Source organism: Herpailurus yagouaroundi, unplaced genomic scaffold (assembly GCF_014898765.1).
Source record: "Herpailurus yagouaroundi ecotype Mexico unplaced genomic scaffold, PumYag 161, whole genome shotgun sequence".
In the NCBI taxonomy this organism is placed as follows: domain Eukaryota; kingdom Metazoa; phylum Chordata; class Mammalia; order Carnivora; family Felidae; genus Herpailurus; species Herpailurus yagouaroundi.
The window spans coordinates 3,387,742-3,411,559 of record NW_024412402.1 but is presented as its reverse complement, the minus strand read 5'-3'; the positions used below and the strand labels follow the sequence as shown (position 1 = coordinate 3,411,559).

General features: G+C 36.1%; 1 protein-coding gene and 1 pseudogene across 5 annotated transcripts in view; one reads left to right on the top strand and one right to left on the bottom strand.

Moving 5' to 3' along the window:
- The window catches only part of ARHGAP20 (Rho GTPase activating protein 20), a 130,311-nt gene that overhangs the window by 23,456 nt on the left and 83,037 nt on the right, over nucleotides 1–23,818 (top strand). The gene's annotated exons all lie outside the window — the stretch shown is intronic.
- On the bottom strand, nucleotides 8,820–8,967 carry LOC121035673 (uncharacterized; annotated as a pseudogene).

The following is a 23,818-nucleotide window of genomic DNA, read 5'->3' as shown; positions in this document are numbered from 1 at the left end:
CCATTTGAGGAAGCCTTTGAATTTTGTCCACCTATATATAATGTATGTTCTTGAAAAGTTACATGAATCAGACTATTAACGAACTTGCTATTTTAAAGAAATCCTATAGTGAATTGTTTTATAAAGTGAATCATTTCTTTTACCAAAGTTGTTAAAAATAACTCATTTTCATAATTCAAGAATTTTGCTTTTCTATCAGACCCAGAAAACATGAAAAACTTCTAAAGTCCAAGCTGATAGCACACCTGTTTCAAGTAGAACTTTGTACAACAGAATTCTAGTACCTAAAAAGAATCTTTACTATTTCTTTACATGTAATATCATGGGAATTAACTTGTTAAAGAATAGAGTACTTAAGCATTTCATATTTCTTGGATGAAATACAATCATCATAACATTGCATATTTCTTGAATTATACCCTTACTTGATTTTGGCTTCGTGATAGAACCTTGATGTTTCTTCTTGTGACTTCCTGATAAGGTGTTGCTTAGTAATTAATGATGATAAAGTTTTTATCCAAAGTTTAGCAAACATCTACAGGGGATTTAAAAGAATCCCTTCACTTAACAGCTGTTGTACGTCAATTTTTATTGAATTTAATGAACAAGAGCTAGGTTTAAAAGAGAGGGAAGGCTTAGGTTAGTTGGTGAGTTAACTGTATTTATGTGTTAAACAGTTTTCTATCCAGAGTTCGTGGATCAGCACATACAGTACAGAAGGAGAGGTGGTTTATAGATTGTAACTTTTCTTTTTTGTATGTGGATACCATTCAGATCAGCTGGAGGTGATTTCTCTAAGTAATTATTTTATTATGTGGCATGGCAGATGACAGACCTCTTTCACACTGAGGTTAGTGGTTTGCCAGCATGGCTGCATTTACCTGTTCTTATTCTCAAACATCACATTGTTCAGTTCTGTGTTTAAGGACAACCTCACCTCATGCAGTAGACGTCCTTGGTAGGACACTAGGCACCTAATTTGAGGGCTTAGTTTCATTAAATGTAAAATGACAGTGGCAAACTTATTATCCAATAAAACCCTTCTAATTCTATAGCTACATAATTATGATTTGTGAAATTCAGTAGATCAACAGATCTCCTTATGCATGCTCTGAACTCTGATCATTCTGAACTATAGCCAGTTTTCCTAAACTCACTCTACTCTACCGCTGGCTCAGGTGTCACCTCCTTTTGGCACTCCTCTAACCCATCATAAATAACGTTCAAGCTTCTGGAGCTCCTTGTGTTTCTTGTAATCCTAAGCATTCATGCCACTGCATTGGCATCACCATTTATGTCATGTTCCCTTTAATGTCCGTGCCTTTGATTGATAAAATAATGCTTTGTACATACCTGGTGTTCATTTATTATTGTTGGATGATTGGTGAAAGAACAAGTGATTCCCATTTCCAAACCAAAATAGGAATTTAGTAAGTAAGCATAGTAGTTTCTGACTTTGCTGCCCTCCTATCAGTATCCAACACCTAAGAGAACTTCCTTGTTTATTGGCATTATTTGTGAAATTCTGGCTAAGGAGAAAGGTAGGTTCCTTTTGACAAAATGATTCTGAGTTACTGTTAGGAGGTTATATAGTGCAGCAGAATACCTCAAGAACTCATGTATGTGGTCTGGAAATACCACATGAATAGCTTGTGGTATTTCTTCATCCTTTACTTGGGTACACTCAAGTCCTCCAGACTTTCCCTCCAGAAATTCACTTGTTTGGATAGGTACCCAACCCACCTTGTAGAAGCTACACAAAAATATACCCACCCACTTTTGTTTTAAGTTACAATCTGTTAGCACTTTTAAGTTCATATTCACCTATCTCCTCACCTCCAAATTAATTTATGTGTGGTTCGCAGGACTTTGTGCTCTGTACTTTATATAAAGGTAACTTTATATGTTACCTTTAAGCGTCAGCTCAGTGCTGGCTGAGAGGAGAGGCCACGCCAGGCAAGCACGGTGAGTGGTGAGGCAGGAAGTGCTTGGGCTTTGGCTCTCCACCCTGACTTTCTGTGTGACCTTGGAATAATCACCTAATCTCTGAGACTCCATGTTTTCCTCTGTAAAATCTGAATCTCATGCTTGGAATATGGAATGTGAAAATTCTCAGAAGATTGACTTAGTTATTATTAGTTGCCTCTTTCCTTCCCTCAGACACTTTTCATTTTTCAAGCTTTAAACCTCCTGACTCATCCAGAAAACTCAAGTTTGTTAATGAAAAGCATCAACTTTATCTTCAAAGCATTGTATAACCAGGAGCAAATCATTGAGCCTGGCTTATTGTATAGTGGAAATTGAGTCAAAGACTTGCCCTAAGTCACACAGTTTATTATAGCTTTAGAGACAGGACTGGAACCCCAGTCCCCCTGGTCTTCATGGTATATTCTTTGCATTATGTAAACAAAAGTGTCTAAAAGCATGGATTCTGGAGCCAAATTGGCAGTTTTAAATCCCGATACTGGTCCTGACTAGCTGTGTGATCTTGGTAAGTTTATAAATCAGAGATAATAACAAAATCTATCTCATAAGGTTGTAAGGAAGACTAAATAGGTCTTTGCATGTAAATTTCTTTGTTTTTAATTTTTTAATATTTATTTTATTTTTGAGAGAGACAGACAGAGAGACAGAATCTGAAACAGGCTCCAGACTCTGAGCTGTCAGCACAGAGTCCGACGTGGGTTTCAAACCCACAAACCGTGAGATCGTGACCTGGGCCAAAGCCGGATACTTAACTGACCGAGCCACCCAGGCGCCCCACTGGTAAATTTCTTAATGTAATTGCTAACGCATAGTCAGTGCTATATGTATGAAGGCTATTATTATTGTTACTAGTAGTAGTAGCAATAGTAACAACAGAAATAGAAGTACATAATCCTCACAGAAAGACTCTTTGAGGAGCATAACAGATTAGAAATAAAAAGGATGAAAGATGCCATATAAAAGCCAGCTAGACTCTAATACTAAATTCATTTTAGCAAGACAGTTACATTTCTAGGTCTGGCCTGAAGCATGGTTAGCTCAGAACATTTTGGATTTATTCTTGTTACACCCTGACAACTCTTGATATCTCTGTAGGCAGAAGTTTGAAGTACACCTAGAATGATTCTGGAAAATAAGGCCCTGAAACATGGAAGATTTACCTGGTTTGCTCAGTTCCTCAAGGCAAAGAGTCTCCAGGAGATCCATATGTGCCAAAGCTATGAGTCAAGGGAAGGCACAGGTAGAATTGGCTAGTTTGGAATAAGGAAGCTAGGGTGACAGAGCCATATCAGAGGGCATTGGAGAACTAGGAAAGCAGCTGTTTGCTAACTGGCTTCTGCTTCCTTTTGGTCAATTCACTCCTGTCGTGCATAACTACACACGTGCGCGTGCGCACACACACACACACACACACACACACACATGCCAACGTTGCCTTACTTAGGCTATCCCCATTGTGTTCTACAAATTTCTCATCATCCCATTTCCTTGTTTCTCTGTTATGTTAGCATTATAATTTTAACACTAGTCTAAAGTAGATGATAACTTATCATACCTTCACATGCAAGGAGTATATTTATATTCTGGAGTAGTTTTCTGAGGACTGTGATCAAATCTACTCTCACAATATGAAAACCACCTCTACCTGTGATGGTTTAATGTGAACTTTCCAGATACAGTAACTGGAATGAATTGAATGACCTTATGAAGGCCATTCTCATACTGCACACCTTAAGATAGTTGTGGTAGCACTTTGATATAATTTGATGGAAAGGTCAGTTTGAAAGAGAAGTTACTAGATTTTCCTTTGGAATTCTGCAAACCATCTACACCTAGGTACAATTTCTTGGTACAAGACTTTGAAATAAAAATTTGAATTTTAGAGGAATTTTGAAAAAATTTTTAATACTTTTACAAAATTATACTAAGCTATATAGACATGTTATCTTAGAAAAAAAGCCTGTGCCAAATACTATCCATTGTGCTGCCTGGCCAGTTGGCTCTACATAAGGCCTGTTATTACAGTTTTGGACAATACATCCTTGGGTTTTAATTGAGAGACCCATAGATAATTCAAGGTATTTGATCAGAAGAACAAAGTAGAAATTTAATACATGAAGATTGCCAGTGGCCTGCAAGATCTCTGTTTCCTTGTGAGGAATATTTTCCAAAATTGTAAAATTCAACTGTAAAGGAAAGAGACAGCTATTGCTTTATAAAGTGGCAAAGTTGACAAATTTTTACCAAAATTGAATTCATTGCTTTGTTAAGCAAAAGGCTTCCCAGACCTACAGATCACTTTTTTTTTCAAGCTACTTTTCATGTTCCTTAAAAATGATCAAATGCATCTGGTCCTGGTATATTGCGCTGTTTTCCTATGGCATGATTCCTGGAGAAAATCATTGGAAGATCATATTAAGTCTGTCCACATTCTAGTGGGCTTTGACAGGGTCAATCAATTTATTTTTGCAATTGCAAAACAGTGCATCCATTTAGTTTCTTCATTCCAACTATAGCCTAATTTGCTAATTGCAGTTACGATTCAATTTTATCTTTCATGTTGACACCAGGAAAGCACTGTCTCATTAGTGAATGTTTATTCGCCTTTCCTCACCCCTTCCACAGGGTGAGCCAGCTGTCCTGAGACATCCTTATTGTACTGGGCTGGGTCATCCCTTTCCCCTGTACAGCTTGAAAGCTAGGATTTCACAGAGGAGCTTCAGAATTTAAGAACTGGCTCTCCTTCAGAACCCTGAGAAAAGATTTTATGAGGGAGGCAGAATGATTGTCACTATTATTGAGAAGCTTCATGGTATCGTGGTTACGAAAGTGTGGACCCGCAGCCATCCTACCTTAGAATCTGGCCCTGCTTCTTACCTGGAGAGAGAACTTTGACAAGTTCCTTAACTTCTTAAGGCCTCACTTTGCTCATCTATAAAATGAGGATAATCTCATAGGAGATTCAGAGAGTTAATACTGTAATGTATCTGACACACTGTAAGTATTATGGAAGTTTCTTGCTAAATAAAACTGTTAAAATACATAAATCCTTGTGCCGCCCTGTCATGTGATGTGTAATTGTCTTAGTAGTCCACATTTAGGCCTTGTTTTCTCCACCTGACTGCTTTTTGAGTGAAGGGACCATGTTTGCTGCTCTTCGCATGTACACGTTCAGTGCTGGGTACGGAACGGATACTCTAAATATTAGCTGAGCTGAATGAGTGATTCCTTCCTTCCCCCAGCTAAGTAGGGCAACTCTCAGTTGGAGTGGAAAGAAGGGTAAGAGTCCACTACTGCCTGATCAAGGAATGCAGCCAGCGTCAAAAGACCACACAAAGAAATACCAATTCTGGAGTGACGAGCTGTTTAATGCATGTTGATTTAATGCTCGCTTGTGTAACATACCATCTGTACTAAGACTCACTGCCACTGGTTCTTTGATGTACAGCTCCTGGTGTACTAAGACACAGAGAATGGAGTCTAGTCCCTGCTCTATCACTGTATATGACCCTGGTAGAGTCACCTTGCCTTTCTGCAACCTGGACTCTTTGTTCATCTGTCAGTGGTAGGGAGGAGGAGAGAGTGAGGTTGACTAAGTCAGATCATTTATGTACTTCCTCCGTCAGTCCCTGACTCCACAGTTTTGTTCCTTTACGCTAATCCTAACTCCATCACATGGAAAATGGAAAATGGAAAATGGTATGAATGCTCCTTGCAAACCTTTTTATCACAGCTCTTCCATCTCCAAGGGTGTGTCTGTCATACTGCTAAGGAATATGTATCCCATCTGTCCCCTTTCATTGTACAAGTCAAACGTTTGCTTATGTGGGATCTTTGGTCTGTTTATTGTCATAATGTTATTTTGCTCGCCAGCCTCCATAATGGCCCCACTGATTCCCACCTCATGGTATTCACATTCTTGTCTAATCCCTGACACCAGGAAAGAATCATTATATCAGAATCAATCTGTGTATTCAGTAGAATATTGCAAAAATGATGTCGTATCACTTTTAAGATTATAAAGGGCCAAGCTTCTATCTTGATTGCACTCATGCTCTCTCTGTCTCTATTATCACCTGCTTGGGGTTGGGTCACAGGGAACCACGTCCTGAGAGGTCCCATGGAGCAGCATATCGGGGAAGAACTGAAGCCTCTAACCACCACCACATGAGTGAGCTTAGAATCGGATTTTCTGACCCCAGTCAAGTTTTCAGGGATTGCAGGCCTAGCTTAACTGCAGCCTCATAAGAGTTCTGAGCCAGACCCAGCCAGTGAAGCTACTCCCTGCTTCCTGACCAATAGAAACTGTGCAAGATCATAAATGTTTGTTGTTTTAAGATGCTGTGTTTCGGAGTAGTTTGTTATGCAGCAATAGATAACCAGTAGTCATCTTCAGTTTATGAAACTAACTTTCTAGAATGTTTCTCCCATGTACCTTTTATGTATTCTTATAGCTAGAAGTGAAAAGATGGAAACAAATCTGTTCCATTTGTAAATGAAAACGCTCATTTTCCAGATCATGTAATTTGTTGGAAAGGGGGCCAGATGACATCATTTTTTCTTTAAACAGCTTTATTGAGACACAGTTTATACCATATAATTCACCCACTTAAAATATACAATTCAGTGGTTTTTAATATATTCACAGAATTGTGCAGCTCTTACCTTGATCTTAAAGCATTTTCATCCTGCCTACAAGAAACCCTATAACCATTAGCTAGCGGTCCTTTCTCATCACCCATGTCCCATCTTCCCCTGTCTCCAGTTCTAAGCAGCCACTTCCCTCTTTCTGTTCTTATAGCTTGCCTCATCTGGCCATTTCATAAGAAAGCAGTCATGCACTGTGTGCTCTTTTGTGGCTGGTTTCTTTCAGTTAGCATCAGGCTCATTCACAGTGTAACTGTGTTGGTACTTCATTACTTTTGATAGTGAAATAGTATTCCATTAGAAGCGTAGCTGGACGACATTTTGTTTATTTGCTCATCAATTGATGAACATCTGGGTATTTTGTACCTTTTAGTTTTTATGAATAATGCTGCCATGAAAATTCCTGTACAAGTTTTTGTGCGGACGTGCATTTCATTTCTCTCGGATATATACCTAGGATGGGATTGTTGGGTCGTGTGGGAACTCTGTGTTTAACTTTTTTTTTTTTTTAAACGTTTATTTATTTTTGGGACAGAGAGAGACAGAGCATGAACGGGGGGAGGGGCAGAGAGAGAGGGAGACACAGAATCGGAAACAGGCTCCAGGCTCTGAGCCATCAGCCCAGAGCCTGACGCGGGGCTCGAACTCCCGGACCGCGAGATCGTGACCTGGCTGAAGTCGGACGCTTAACCGACTGCGCCACCCAGGTGCCCCTGTGTTTAACTTTTTAAGGAGCCGTCAAACAGTTTTCCAAGACAGCTGCAATGTCCCACAGTCCCACTGGCAACATGTACGGGTTTGAATTTCTCCCGGTCCTTAACATGCCTTGTTACTTTCCGACTTTTTGATGATAGCTGTCTCTGTGAGTGTGAGAAGGTACCTCTTCAGGGTTTTCATTTACATTTCACTTATGATGTAGAGCATCTTTTCATGTGTTTATTTGCCATTTGTGCCTTGTTGAGGAGACATAGTATTTAAAACTTAGAGCATTTTTAAAAATTTTTTTAAATTTTGAGACAGAGAGAGACAGAGCATGAGCAGGGGAGGGGCAGAGAGAGAGGGAGACACAGAATCCGAAGCAGGCTCCAGGCTCTGAGCTGTCAGCACAGAGCCTGATGAGGGACTCGAACTCACGGACTGTGAGATCATGACCTGAGCTGAAGTCGGGCGCTTAACCGACTGAGCTACCCAGGCACCCCAAAACTTGGAGCATTTTTAATTGGGTTATTTATCTTTTCATTAGTGAGTTGTAAGGGTTCTTTATATATTGTCAAACAATATTCTTAACGTTATGTGTGTATATACAAGCAAAGCACAGGCTGTAGCACTGATTTCTGGCTTCTGAGGCCCGCAAAGTACCTTAGCCTGAAACATCTGGATAATTCCATTGTCCACTTCATTTTGTATTTACATACTTTGGGTTTGCTTGCTTGATTTCTTTCTTTCTTTCTTTCTTTCTTTCTTTCTTTCTTTCTTTCTTTCTTTCTTCCTCTTCATTGAAACTAACCCTTCTGTTTTGGGGAAGAAAATTTCTACAAGTTGAATCCCAAGCATGGTGCTTTAGCAGATTTCTATGATGTATATACTCTGCAAATTAACTTAGTTTGAGAGATTTAATAATCAACTTTTTTGATAATTATGGTTTTCTGGAATACCTATTTTCTTATTTATTCTTTTAAAATACAGTTGTTAGAAAGTTAATATATGTGCATTTTAGAAAATGCACAGGTGACATAATGTTTTAATGAGAACATAATGTTTAATGAGAATATAAATTAGAGCTCACAGTTTGTAGAAAGGAGTGACAGGAGATGAGGCTAGCAAAACAGATAAGACCAGATTGGAAATGGCCTTTATCAGGCTGAGGACTTTGGATTTCTAAGTAGGAAAGCATAATCTAAGAAAATGCATTAATGATATGATTTAATTCTTGATTTTGAAAAACAGAATTGATTGGAAGAGAGATGGTCAGGGTAGGTAGACTATTAAGGAGACAGTTGAAAATTATTCAGGCAAATGAAAATGAAGAGCTTATATGGTGAAGGGGAAGAATTGAGAGTAATCAGATTTGGATGTAAAGGAAGTGGGAGGAGTTAAGAATGAAGTTTTGAAATTTGGAAGACTAGATAGATTTGGTGACATTAACAGATTGGCTAATTGAGCAAGTTTTCAACATCATAAATTTTGAGGTGTAGGACAAAGTATTAGTGTTAGCAATACTAATAAAAGCTATAATGTAAATTGAATGCTTAGGATTTACCAGGTTCCTATTTAAGTATTTTATTGTATACATTTTTACTACACTTGATCTTAGCCAAAAGGCCGAGAAGCGATATTGTATACATTTTTAAGTGACTTTTTCGTTTTACAGTAAAGATGTTTAATCTTAGAATTCAATCTTAGAAATCTTAGAAACTTAAAAAGAAATCTTAGAAACTTAATAATTTAGCTTAAGTCTCAGCTGTTAAGTAGTGGAGTTGAAATTTAAATCTACTTGTCTCTAATGTTACAATTTGTGACCGTACCCGCCATACTGTACTAAGTCAGTAAAGTCATTTCAATTTTCAGAATTGCCTATCTCATAAGATAAAGAACATTTCTAGAAGATAGGTTTATGCAACTTCATTGTTACTGTTATAATCTCATTGTGACCATTAGATTCTGTCTATTATGGACAGATCAAAGATCATCACTATTTTTTTTTTAACTTTTTAAATGTTTATTTATTTTTGAGAGAGAGAGAGAGAGCAAGCAAGCGAGCATGAGTGGGGGAAAGGCAGAGAGAAAGGGGGACACAGAATCCAAAGGAGGCTCCAGGCCCTGAGCTGTCAGCACAGAGCCCCACACAGGGCTTGAATTTCTGAACTGTGAGATCATGTCCTGAGCCGAAGTTGGATGCTTAACCCACTGAGTCACCCAGGTGCACCCCAGAGATCATCACTTTAAATGAAAATGATAGAATGGCTCTCAAATGATTCTGCTACTTTATCTCCAACTCAAAAGAGGCTAATCCTGGGGCACCTGGGTGCCTCATTCGGTTAAGCGTCTGACTTCAGCGCAGGTCATGATCTCATGGCTCATGAGTTCAAGCCCCACGTCAGGCTCTATGCTGACAGCCCAGAACCTGGAGCCTGGTTCGGATTCTCTGTCTCTCTCTTTCTGCCCTTTCCCCACTCATGCTGTGTCTGTCTCTCTCTCTCTCTCCTTCAAAAATAAATAAACATTAAAAAATTTTTAAAACAAAAAAAAAAAGAGTCTAATCCTATAAATTACATTGTTTAATGTAATTATTTGTTTAACTTTGGGTATTTTCTAGTATAAAGCAGGAAGTTGAAATATTATATACTGCATTTTATATAACTTTGTTTTGTTTTTACTTTTGACTATAATTTTTAATGTTAATAGCTAAATTTATGGCCTATACCAGAGAATATGGTTGTATGGTATATGATTTCTAAATTTTCTTTATGACTTGATACATAGGTTTTTGAAGCACTACATGTATGTTGAAAAATATGTAGCCATGTAAATCATCAATCCCTTCCTAGTATTTTGTCCTCTTGTTCTGTCACTCCCTAAAAGAGCTGTGTAGTATTTCCCACTTCAGCTGTGGACGTGTACATTTCTTCATGTTACTGTATTCGTTTCTTGCTTTATGTGTTTTGAAACTATATTGTGAGGTCCATAAAGCTCAGGATAGTTCTGTCTTTCATCAAGTGGAAATACCTTTCTTTTGTCCTATTTATTTCTTTTGTACCTGTCTCCTTTGGCTCAGCAGAATGTTTTTGAGATTCATCTATGTTACATATATCAAAAGTTTGTTCCTTTTTATTGCCAAGCAATATTTCATCATATGGATATACCACAGTTAGCTTCCTTAGTTCGTGTTGGTAGACATTTGAGTTGTTGGCAGTTTAGAGCTATTATGAAGAAAACTGCTGTGAACATTTGAATACGGATCTTAATGTTTTCACTCTGTTGGGTAAATACCAAAGAGTTAAATTACTGGATCCTATAATTAAGTGTTTAAGTTTAAAATAAACTTCCAGACTATTTTCTAAAGTGTTTATAGTATTTTACATACCCACCAGCAATGCATGAGAGTTCCAGTTGTTCCACATCCTTGCGAAAACTTGCTCATTGACTGTTCAAAATGGTTATCCTTACCATTTTGGTAAGTGGGTATGTAGTGGTATCTCACCATTGTTTCCATTTGCATTTTCCTGAAGACTAAGATACTGTGCATCATTTCATGTAATCATTGCCTGTTTTTCTTTGTGCAGTGACCTGATTAAATCTTTTGCACATTTCTTTATTTGTAAACCTAGGGAATTAAAAAAGTTCTTTGTATGTTCTAGGTAGATAGGTCCATTGTCAGATACATATAGTAAAAATATTTCCTCTAAATCTGTCTTTTCATTTTTCTTAACAGTGCTTTTTGAAGAGCAAAAGTTTTAAGTTATGATGAAGTTTAATTTAACATTTTCTCTTTTACAGCTTATATATTATGTGTCTTATCTAAGAAATATTTGAATACTTGAATGTCTCAAAGATAGTATGCTGTGTTTTCTTCTCTACTAGGCCTATGATCAAGTTGATTTTTATATATGGCATAAAGGAAGGGTATAGGTTTATTACTTTTACTTATGGATATCCAGTTGTAGCAGTACCAATGATTGAAAAGAGTTGTTTTTTTTGTTTTGTTTTGTTTTTTTTTGTTTTTTTTTTTTTTTGCCAATTGGGAAAAAAGGACATATGTCTTCATTCTGGAATGTTTTTTCAAAAATCAACTGGCCATACTTGTGTAGATCTACTTCTAAATTATGTTCTTTTCCATCAGTCTATAGGTCTGTCCTTACCAATACTATAAAATTTTCATTACTGAACTTTGTAATAAGTCTTTTATGGTTTTTGTTGATATTATAACTTTGTATTGCATGTTCCATTTGATCATTGCTAATATGTAGAAAGACAGTTGATTTTTTGTTTATTGACTTTTATTCTTTGATCTTATTAAATTCACTTATTCTGTTAGCTTTTTAAAAAATTCTATTAGTTTTAATACAGATTTCTCAGGATATTGTGTATACACATTCATTTCCTTTGTGGATAAAGAGAGTTTTACTTCTTCCATTCTGATCTGTTAAGTTTTTACTTTATTTTCTTACCTTCATGTACTGGCTAGAATCTCTGGTACATTGCTTAATAGAAGTGGTATGAGCAGACTTGACCTTTTTTCTTCCTCATTTTAGGCAGGAAAATACTTAGCCTTTCACCATGGCATGTGATGTTAGCTAGCTGCAGAGTCTTTTTGTACACATCTTTTATTAAATTGAGGAAGTACCCTTTTATTCTAACAGCTTTTTAGTGTTTTATCATGCACGGGAATTGAATTTTGTCACATACTTCTGCTGCAACTTTGAAATGATCACATGATGGGACACCGTGGTGGCTCAGTCAGTTAAGCATCTGACTCTTGATTTTGGCTCAGGTCATGATCTCATGGTTCCTGAGCTAGAACCCCTCGTCAGGCTCTGTGCTGACAGCATGGAGCCTGCTTGGGATTTTCTCTCTCCATCTCCCTCTGCCCCTTCCCAACTTGCATGAGTGGTCACTCTCTCTCAAAAACAAATATTCACATGTTGTTGCTCTCCTCTTTTAGTCTTAATATAGTGAATGACATTGATTTTTTTAAAATAAACTTTTATTTTAGAATAGATCTGAGATTTACAGAAAAGTTGCAAGAATATTACAGAGTTTATGGGTACCCTCAGTGTTCCTTGTTAACATCTTAAAATACTACAGGATATTTGTAACAACTAATGAACCAATATTAATACATTATTATTAACTAAAGGACATACTTATTAGATTTTTACTTAATGTCCTTTTTCTATCCCAGGATCTTATTCCAAATACAATACTAGATTTAGTCTTTACATCTTCCTTAAGCACCTCTAGACTATGACAGTTGCTCAGACTTCTGTTTTTGATGACCTTGACAGTTTATTTTTAAGTTTATTTATTTATTTTGAGAGAGAGAGAGTGAGCAGGGATGAGGCAGAGAGAGAGGGAGAGAGAGAATGCTAAGCAGGTTCCATGCTATCAGCGCAGAGCCCAACATAGAGCTTGATCCCATGACCATGAGATCATAACCTGACCCAAAATCAAGAGTCAGCTGCTTAACTGACTGAGGCACCCAGGTGCCCCAGATGACCTTGACAGTTTTGAGGCATTTAGTAGAAAGTGCTTCAATTTGGGTTTGTCTGATGTTTTCTTCTAGTAAGAAAGGGTTATGTGTAGTTAGAAAGGGTTTATAGAGTATTTTCAGTCCATATACATTAGAGACGGGGTCTGCGGTTTTCCTGCTCCGTTTTTGTCTGGTTTGGGCATGAGGGTAATGGTGGCTTCATAAAATGAGTTGGGAAGTGCTACTTCTTCCTTCAAGAAGGGTGTGAAAGGGAATGCCATTGTATCTTCCTAAAACGCTTGGTAAAATTCACTAGTAAAGTTGTCTAGGGTTTGAGGTATTTGGGGGAGGAAAGCTTTCAATTATGATTTTAATTTCTTTACCAAAGATAGAACTGTCTGGGTATTCTGTTCTTTTTGAGTTAGTTTTGTTAATTTGTTTATTAAAAAAGTCAAGGAAAGTATGCATTCCATCCCATTTGTAAGCTTATTCACCACAGTTATTCATAACCTTTTTTATGCTTTTAATGTCTGTAAGAACTGTAGTGATATTACTTCTTTAATTTTTGATATTAGTAATTACTGAATTCTTTTTTCTTCTAATTCAGTCTAACTAGGGGCATGACAATTTTGCGTATTTTTTTCAAAGAACCAGCTTTTGGTTTTATTGCTTTTCCCTACTGTGTGTTCACTTTTTATTTCATTGATTTTTTTGTTTTTAAAGATTCATTAGAGTTTAATTATGTACAGTTCAGTACTCATATTTAAAGTGTGCAGTTTGATGAGTTTTTTGCATATTATGTCCATGAAACCACCACTACAATCAAGATAATGAACATTTTCATAACTTCCAAAAGCTTTCTCATGTGCCTTTGTACTTCATACTTTCCTGCTACCCTGCTGACTTCTCCTCAGGCAATCAGGGAACTTCCTGATGTCACTATAGGTTAGCTTACATTTCTGCAGATTTTATATAAATATACCATGTTACTTTTTATTGCTGAGCAGTATCGTAGCAGTATCGTGTGTGGGTATGCCACAAGTTGTGTATCCCTTTTATCTACTCGTAGGGTATTTTCCAATTTTGTGATTAAAAATAAAGTTGCTTTGTACATTTATGTACAGTATTTGTGTGTACTTTTATTTCATATGTTTTTGTTTTTTGCTAAGTACCAAGAAGTAGAATGGCTGGTTGTATGGTAGATGTAGTAAGAAACTGCCCAAGTGTTTTCCAAAAGGGTTATACCATTTTAGGTTCCCAGTAGCAGTATATGAAAGTTACAGGTGTCCCACATCTTCACCAACACTTAGTATGGTCATTTTTTAAAATTTTAGTCATTCTGGAATATATTTTACCCTTTGTGGTTTCAGTTTGTGTTTTCCTGATTACTAATGAACTTGAGCATCTTCTCACAAGTTTATTTGTTACCCATATATATCATCTTTGGTAAAGTGTCAGGTCATATCACTTCACTGGCGGGGGGGGGGGGTCTTACTGTTGAATTTTAAGTATTCTTTATAAAATCCAGATCTGTGCTGCCCAGTATGGTAGCCGGGAGCCACTGGCAGTGTAAATTTAAATTAAACTGAATACTATAAATTCAGTTCCTGAGTCAGCAGCTACATTTCAAGTGCTCACTTAGTCACATATGAATAGTGGCTACCTGTTAGTGCAGATACAAGGTATTTCCATAATCTCTGAAAATTCAGTTGTCAGTACCATTCTAAATGTAAGTCCCTTGTTGAGCCCTAGGTTTTGTGAATATTGTTTTCTAGTATGTAGCTTGCCTTTTCATTTCAATAACAATGTCTTTCGAAGAGCCAAGTTTCAAATTAGGATGAAATCTGTCATTTTTTTTTCTTTTACACTTTTGTGCACTCTGTGTACTACTGAGTTTTTTTTCCTAGACCCAACGTCCACATCTCTTCCTATGTGTTATGTTAGAATTTTTATAGTTTCAGATTTTACATTTAGGGCGACAGTCTATTTTGAGTTAATTTTTGTATATCATATGAGATCAGCATCAATACTTTTATTTCATATGGCTCTCCAGTTGTTCCAGCATCAGTTTTGAAAAGATTTTTCTTTCCCCGCTTAATTATCTTTGCACCATTGTCAGATAATCATTTGGCTATGTAAATTTGTGTCCACTTCTGGACACTGTTCATGCTAGTATCACTCTGTCCTGATAACTGTGGCTTTAAAATGTTTTTAAATCAGATTGTGAGAGTTCTTCAACTTTGTTCTTATTTTTCAAAATTGCCTTGGTATTAGGTCCTATAAACTTCCATAGAAATTTTTTAATCAGTATGACAATTTCTGTAAGAATGTTGCTGGGATTTTTTAAAAATTTAAACCCAAGTTAGTTAACATATAGTGGAATAATTTCAGGAGTAGAATTTAGTGATCCATTGTTTACATACAACACCCAGGGCTCATCCCAGCAAGTGCCCTCCTTAATGCCCATCTCCCATTTAGCCCATCCCCCCACCCAATATCCCTCCAGCAACCCTCAGTTTGTTCTTTGTATTTAAAAGTCTCTTACGGTTTGCCTCCCTCTTTCTTTTTATCTTATTTTTCCTTCCCTTCCCCTATGTTCATCTGTTTTGTTTCTTAAGTTCCACACATGAATGAGATTATATTTATCTTTCTCTGATTTATTTTGCTTAGCATAATACCCTCTACTTTCAAACCACATTGTTGCAAATGGCAAGATTTCATTCTTTTTGATTGTCAAGTAATATTACATTGTATATATAAACCACATCTTCTTTATCATTTCATCAGTCGATGGGCATTTGGCTCTTTCTATACTTTGGCTATTGTCAGTAGTGCTGCTATAAACAAACATTGGGGTGCATGGGCCGCTTTGAATCACCACTCCTGTATCCTTTGGATAAATACCTAGTAGTGTAATTGCTAGTTCATAGGGTAGTTCTAGCTTCAGTTTTTTGAGGAACCTCCATACTATTTTCCAGAGTGGCTGCACCAGTTTGCATTCCCACCAGCAGTGCAAAAACATTCCCCTTTCTCCGCATCCCTGCCAACATCTGTTGTTTCCTGAGTTTTTAATTTTAGCCATTCTGACAGGTGTGAGGTGGTATCTCATTGTGGTTTTGATTTGTATTTCCCTGATGATTAGTGATATCGAGCATCTTTTCATATGTCTATTAGCCATCTGGATGTCTTCTTGGAAAACTGTTCAGGTCTTTTGCCCACTTCTTCCCTGGGTTGTTTGGTTTTTGGGTGTTCAGTTTGATAAATTCTCTATAGATTTTGGATGCTAATCCTGTATCTGATATGTCACTTGCAAGTATCTTCTCCCATTCCATTGATTGCCTTTTAGTTTTACTGATTGTTTCCTTCACTGTGCAGAAGGCTTTTATCTTGATGAGGTCTCAGTAGTTCATTTTTGCTTTTCTTTCCCTTGCCTCTAGAGACATGTCAAGTAAGAAATTGATATGGCCGAGGTCAAAGAGATTGTGACCTGTTTTCTCCTTTAGGATTTTGATGGCTTCCTGTCTTGCATTTAGCTCTTTCATCCATTTTGAGTTTATTTTTTGTGTATAGTATAAGAAAGTGGTCCAGGTTCATTTTTCTGCATGATGCTGTCCAGTTTTCGCAACACCATTTACTGAAGAGACTGTGTCTTTTTTCCAATGGATATTCTTTCCTTCTTTGTCAAAGATCTGTTGACCATATCGTTGTGAGTCCATTTCTGGGTTTTCTATTGTGTTCCATTTGTGCCAGTGTCTGTTTTTGTGCAGGTACCATACTGTCTTGATGATTACAGCTTAGTTCAAAGTTCGAATTGTGATGCCTCTGGCTTTGGTTTTCTTTTCAACGTTACTTTGGCCATTCGGGGTCTTTTCTGGTTCCATACAAATTTTAGAAATGTTTCTTTTAGCTCTGTGAAGAATGCTGGTGTTATTTTTATAGGGATTGCGTTAAAGTATGTAGGTTGCTTTGGGTAGTATTGACATTTTAACAGTATTTGTTCTTCCATTCCATGAGCATGTAGTGTTTTTCCATTTCTTTGTGTCTTCTTCGATTTCTTTCATAAGCTTTGTATAGTTTTTAGTGTGTAAATCTTTTACCTCTTTGGTTAGGTTTGTTACTAGGTGTTTTATGGTTTTTGGTGTGATTGTAAATGAGATCGATGCCTTGATTTCTCTTTCTGCTGCTTCTTTACTGGTGTGTAGAAATGCAACCAATTTCTGTATGTTGATTTTATATCCTGTGACGTAGCAGGTTTTTGGTGGAGTCTCTTGGGTTTTCCATGTAGAGTATCATGTCATTTGTGAAGAGTGAAAGTTTGACTTCCTCCTTGGTGATTTCGATGCCTTTTATTTCTTTGTGTTGGCTGATTGCTGAGGCTAGGACTTCCAACACTGTGTTGAATAACAGCAGTGAGAGTGGACATCCCTGTTGTGTTCCTGACCTTAGGGGGAAAACTTTCATTTTTTTCCCATTAAGGATAATATTAGCTGTGGGTCTTTCATATATGGCCATTATGATCTTGAGGTATGTATCTTCTATCCCTACTTTCTTGAGAGTTTTTATCAAGAAAGGATGTTGTATTTTGTCAGATGCTTTTTCTGCGTTAATTGAGAGGATCATGCGGTTCTTGTCCTTTCTTTTATTAATGTGATGTATCACATTGATTGATTTGCAGGTGTCGAATCAGCCCTGCAGCCCAGGAATGAACCCCATTTGATCGTGGTGAATAATTCTTTTAATGTGTTGTTGGATCTAGTTTGCTGGTCTCTTGTTGAGAACTTTTGCATCTATGTTCATTAGGAAAATTGGTCCGTGGTTCTTTTTAGTGAGATCTTTGTCTGGTTTTGGAATCAAGGTAATGCTGGCCTTGTAGAATAAGTTCAGAAGTTTCCTTCCATTTCTATTTTTTGGGACAGCTTCAAAAGAATAGGTGTTAACTCTTTAAATGTTTGATAGAATTCCCCTGGAAAGCCATGTGGCCCTGGACTCTTGTTTATTGGGAGATTTTTTATTCCTGATTCAATTTCTTTACTGGTTATGGGTCTGTTCAAATTTTCTATTTCTTACTTTTTCAATTTTAGTAGTTTATATGTTTCCAGGAATTTGTCCATTTCATCCAGGTTGCCCAATTTGTTGACATGTAATTGCTCATAATATTCTCTTGTTATTATTTGTATTTCTGTGGTATTGTGTGTGAGCTCTCCTCTTTCATTTGTGATTTTATTTATTTGGGTCCTTTCTTTTATCTTTTTGATCAATCTGGCTAGGGGGTTATCAATTTTGTTAATTCTTTCATTGATCTGTTCTTTTTTAAATTTTGACACCATTGATTTCTGCTCTAATCTTTATTATTTCCCTTCTTCTGCTGCTTTTGGGCCTTATTTGCTGTTCTTTTTGCAGCTCCTTTAGGTGTAAGGTTAGGTTATGTATTTGAGACTTTTATTCCTTCTTTAGGAAGGCCTGGATTGCTATATACTTCCCTCTTATGATTGCCTTTGCTGCATCCCAGTGGTTTTGGACTGTCATGTTTTCATTTTCATTGGCTCTATGTACTTTTTAATTTCCTCTTTGATTTCTTGGTTAACCCATTCATTCTTTAGTAGGAGTTCTTTAATCTCCAAGTATTCGTGGTCTTTTCAAATTTTTTCTTGTGGTTGATTTCAAGTTTCATAGTGTTGTGGCCTGAAAATATGCATGGTATGATAGCGATCTTTTTGTACCTGTTGAGGGCTGATTTGTGACCCAGTATGTGATCTATTCTGGAGAATGTTCCTTGTGCACTCAAAAAGAATGTGCATTCTGCTGCTTTAGGATGAAATGTTCTGAATGTATCTGTTAAGTCCGTCCAGTCCAGTGTGTCCTTCAAAGCCATTGTTTGCTTGTTGATTTTCTCCTTAGATGATCTGTCTGTTGCTGTAAGTGGGGTGTTGAAGTCCCCTACTGTTATGGTATTATCATCGATGAGTTTCTTTATGTTTGGGGACATAAATATTTACAACTGTTATATCTTCCTGGTAGATAGACCCCTTAATTATGATATAATGCCCTTCTTCATCTCTTGTTACGGTCTTGGTTTTAAAATCTAGTTTGTGTGATAGAAATATGGCTATTCTGGCTATCTTTTGATGGCCATTAGCATAATAGACGGTTCTCCATCCCCTTACTTTCAATCTGCAGGTCCTTAGGTCTAAAATGAGTCTCTTGTAGGCAGCGTTGCTGGAATTTTAATGCTGATTTCATTTCATTGATATCAGTAGAGGTAAAATTGGTATTTTAGCAATATTGAGTATTGCCATCCATAAACATAATATTTCTTCATTTATTTCAGTCTGTTTTTATTTCTCTCAACAATATTTTATTGTTTTCAGTGTATTATATATATTCTGTCAAATTTATCCCTGGGTATTGTAAATTGTTTGGTGCTGTTATAAGTGGTACAGTTTAAAATTTTTAATTTCCCAATTATTCATTGCTAATATGTAGAAAAATCACATAGTAATTGTATTTGGCAACCTTATTAAATTTTCTTATTAGTTCCAATAGCACTCTTTTGGTAGATTCATTAGGACTTTCTACATAAATAATCATACCATCTTTCACCCAAAGCCCCTTATATTAATGAGGTTCCTCTGCTTTGGCCATTGGAAACATGAACTCTTTCTACCTCTGTATTCGTTCTACCTGCTTTTTCCTGGTGATCATTTCCCTGGCCCCAGGTCACTTCCTCACACATATGCTTTGGTCAGTTCTCATATGAAAACGTGAGCGGAACCCTTAGCAGATCTCTGAGCTCTGTCTCCCTAGACAGCTCTTTCTTCATTGGTTCCTCCACTTTGTGAATTCTAGCCACTGTGGCCTACTTGAATTATTAACTCTTTCTCTTCAAGCGGGGGTCAGTTTGCCTTCCTCTTCCCTGCACTGTGGATTAGATCTCTATTCAGAGGTCTGGGATAACCTTCGAACTCACCTCATTTGTTTCTCTGTTCTTAGGGCTCACTGTTCTGTGCTCCTGTTGTCCACTTCTGAAATGGTTGTCGGTTTGTTTCTTTCCTCCATTCTTTTTCTTGCTTGCTTGCTTGCTTTTTTTTTTTTTTTTTTTTTTTAAGTGGTTTCAGTTTTCTAGCATGGTTGAGAACAGAAATCTCTTATTTTAATGACTTTTGCCCTTAACTTTATTATTTCCTTCCTTTCATTTATTTTGGAATTTATTTGTTCTTCTTTCCCTAACTTCTTAAAATGGAAGCTTGGATTAGTGATTTTTAACTTTTTCATCCTTTAAAAATGAAAAATTTTTTCTAAGCAACATTCTAGCTGCATTTCACAAATTTGGATATGTTGTATTTACATTCTCTTCTAGTTCAAAAATATTTTTCAATTTCCCTGTAATTTCTTCTTATACACATGGTTATTACATTGTGCTATTTAATTTCCATGTATTTTTGGGCTTTACCAGTGTTTATCTGTCTTCGATTGCAATTTTAATTCTGTGGTAATTGGAAAACATTCTTTGTATGATTTCTGCAAATTACCAATGAAGATTTTGAATCTATAGATCAATCAAGGCAGGATTGATGTTTTAAGAATATGTATTTCTCCATTTATGTAGGTCTTCTTTAGTATTTCTTAGCAATGTTTTATCTTTTTTAGTTTACTGATGTTTTACATATTTTGTCATATTTGCCCCTAAGTATTTCATATTTTATAAAGTGTTTTTTATTTTTTTCAAGTGTTTGTTGCCTGTATGTAGAAATACGATTGATTGTCATACATTGCGCATTGTTTATCCTGCAACCTTGCTAAACTCACTTATTAGTTTTCATAGATTTTTTTGTTCGTTCTGTTGAACTTTCTACAAAGATGATCATGTTGTCTGTGAACAAGGATAGTTCTGCTTCCTTCCAATCTAGATGCCCTTTATTTCCCTTTTTTGCCTGATTTCTCTGGCCAAAGCCTGAGTACAGTGTTGAAAAGAAGTAATGATGGTGGACATCTTTGTCTTATTCCTGACATTAGGAGGAAAAAAGAAATTCCCTTCTGTTCCTAAATTGCTGACTCGTTATAAGAATATTAAGCTTTGTCAAACGTTTTTTTATCATCTAGTGAGACAATCGTATGATTTTTTTATTTTTAATTTGTTAATATGTGAGTTATGTTGCTTGGTTTTAGAATGTTAAAGCAACTCTGCGTTCTTGAGATCAACCCCACTTGGTCATGATATAACATCCTTTTCAGATATTGTTGAATTCAGTTTGCTGAAGAGTATTTTTTAAATGTTGGCATCTGTGTTCATGAGGGATATTGGTCTTTAGTTTTCTTTTCTTACACTATCTTGGTGTGTGTGTGGTATCAGGGTAATGCTAACCTCTATGACTGAGTTGGGATCTTTCTTGTCTTTACTTTTCTGGAAGAGTTTGTGTAGGATTAGTATTCTTTCTTAAATGTTTGGGAATTTACCTGTGAAGCTGAATAGGCGTAACATTTTGTTTTGTGGGAAGGCTTCAACTACATATTCAGTGTCTTTAATAGGACTATTTAGGTTATTTATTTCTTTTTGAGTAAACTGTGGTAGATTATGTAATTGAAAGATTTTTTCCATTTCATCACGCATTGTCTAATTTATAGCCATATAATTCTCCATAACCCTTGCTTATTAATTCTGTCAACATCTGTAGAATCTGTAGTGATATTTCCTCTCAAATTTCTGATACTAATAATTCTAATATTAGTATATTATATAATAGTAATATTAGTGTCTTTTTTTTATTCTTGATCAGCCTACCAAAGGTTTAACAATTTTTATCAGTATTCTCAAAGAACCAGTTTTTGGTTTCATTAATTTTCCCAATTTTCTGTTTTCTATTTCAATGATTCCCACTTTGATCTTGATTATTACTTTCTTCTTGTTTTGGGTTCAACTTGCTATTGTTTTTGTTAAGTTTCTTAAGGTGGAAGTTGGGGTAGTTGACTTAAGATCTTTGTCCTCTTCTAACATAGGCAATGAACAGCATAAATTCCTCCTTAAGTGCTACTTCAGTGGCATCCCACAAATTCTGATATGCAGTGTTTTCCTTCTCAGTTGAAAACACTTCTTAATTTTCCTTTTGACTTATTTCCTCTTTGATAAATGGTTGTTTAAAAAGGTGTGGTTTTCAGTTTTGACAAGATGTTCCTGGTATATCTTGTGTATTTCCTGCTTCAGACGTGCAATCAGGTATTTCTTCAAGACTATAATCTGGGCACTTGGCACATACTTTGCTACTAGGTTGGTCATCATTTTTCATTTTTAGGTCTTTTTCAATGGCTATCATAAGAAGACTGTATCTTCTTTAGAGATGAAATATGTAGTAACTGAATATAAGTCAGTTTCCAACTCAGATTCAGGTGTTTTACTTAACATAGTTGCTGTTAATATTCATGTTTCCTTTCCTTCATGCTGATAATACCACTCCCAGTGACTCCAGGAATGTAGGAAGTAGAATATCGAATAATCACATTATCTTGTAATATAAAAATATACAACAGTTTCAGAATTACTTCAGTAATTTCAGATTACTGAAAATAGTGTGACTCCTTATCTTTGTGGCATATCCCAGCAGTGATAGTTAGTTATATTATCGTTTTTTAAAATAACTTGAAATAATTTTTCTGTAGGTGATTATTTTGGCTAATTTGTTTTAATTTTATTTTTTATGATTTCATAAAGTTTTATTATAAATTAAAACTATAATTTTACAAAATGTTTATTGTTTTATATATTACAATTTTACAATTTTATAGTTTTGTATAAAAACTAACTTTTTATACATTTATACGATTTTATAATTACATAGATATTTACATGGCACAAGTTGAATCTCTTAAGACAAGATATAGTCAAACAAGTTTAGTTTATTTTTCTTTAGTTTCTTTCGACTTTGTTTTTTTTCCCCTTTCCCATTAGTAATTTTGAAAAAACTCCAATATAAGCAAATGTGAATGTATATGTTATTTATCCTCTTTCTGAAACAATAATATACTATATGCCTTCTACCCCACTTCTTTTACATAACAATATATCTGTGTGATCACTTTGTACTTGTATATAGATATATTTTTCTTCCTTTTTTACAGCTTCCTGGTAAACCATTGCTTATATGTACCATAAGCCAGTCCTTTAACTTATGAATGATTGATTACTTTGTTTCCATTCTTTTTCTGTAAATGAACCTGCAGTGAAAATCTGATACTTATCAGAACTAGGATTGCCATGCATAATTTTGCTGGATATTGCCACATTTTCCCTTCGTAAAAGTTGTACTGTTTCTGTTCTCCCCAGTGAGGTAGATGAGTTCCTGTTCTCGCCACAGCCTCGCTAACAGTGTATGGTTGATGTGAGGGATCAGGGTAGTTTGGGGTTTTTTTTAATGTTTTAAATTTTATTTAAATCCAAGTTAGTTAACATGTGGTGTAATAATGATTTCAAGAGTAGAATTTAGTGATTCATCACTTGTAAATAACACCCAGTGCTCATCCTAATACGTGCCTTCCTTAATGCCCATCACCCGTCTAGCCCATCCTCCCCACCTCCCCCCAGCAACCCTCAGTTTGTTCTGGGCATTTCAGAGTCTCTTATGGTTTGCCTCCTGCTGTTTTTATCGCATTTTTCCTTCCTTTCCCCTATGTTGAGCTGTTGTATTTCTTAAATTCCACATATGAATGAAATCGGGTGATATTTGTCTTTCTCTGACTGACTTAATTTCGCTTAGCACATCACACTCTAGTTCCATCCACATTGTTGAAAATGGCAAGATTTCATTCTTTTTGATTACCAAGTAACATTCCATTATATATGTATACCACATCTTCTTTATCCATTCCTCAGTCGATAGACATTTGGGCTCTTTCCATACTTCGGCTATTGTCAGTAGCACTTCTATAGACATTGGGGTACATGTGCTGGGATCAGGGTAGTTTTCATTTAATTTTCTGTTGGTGTGAAGTAAAACTTATATATTA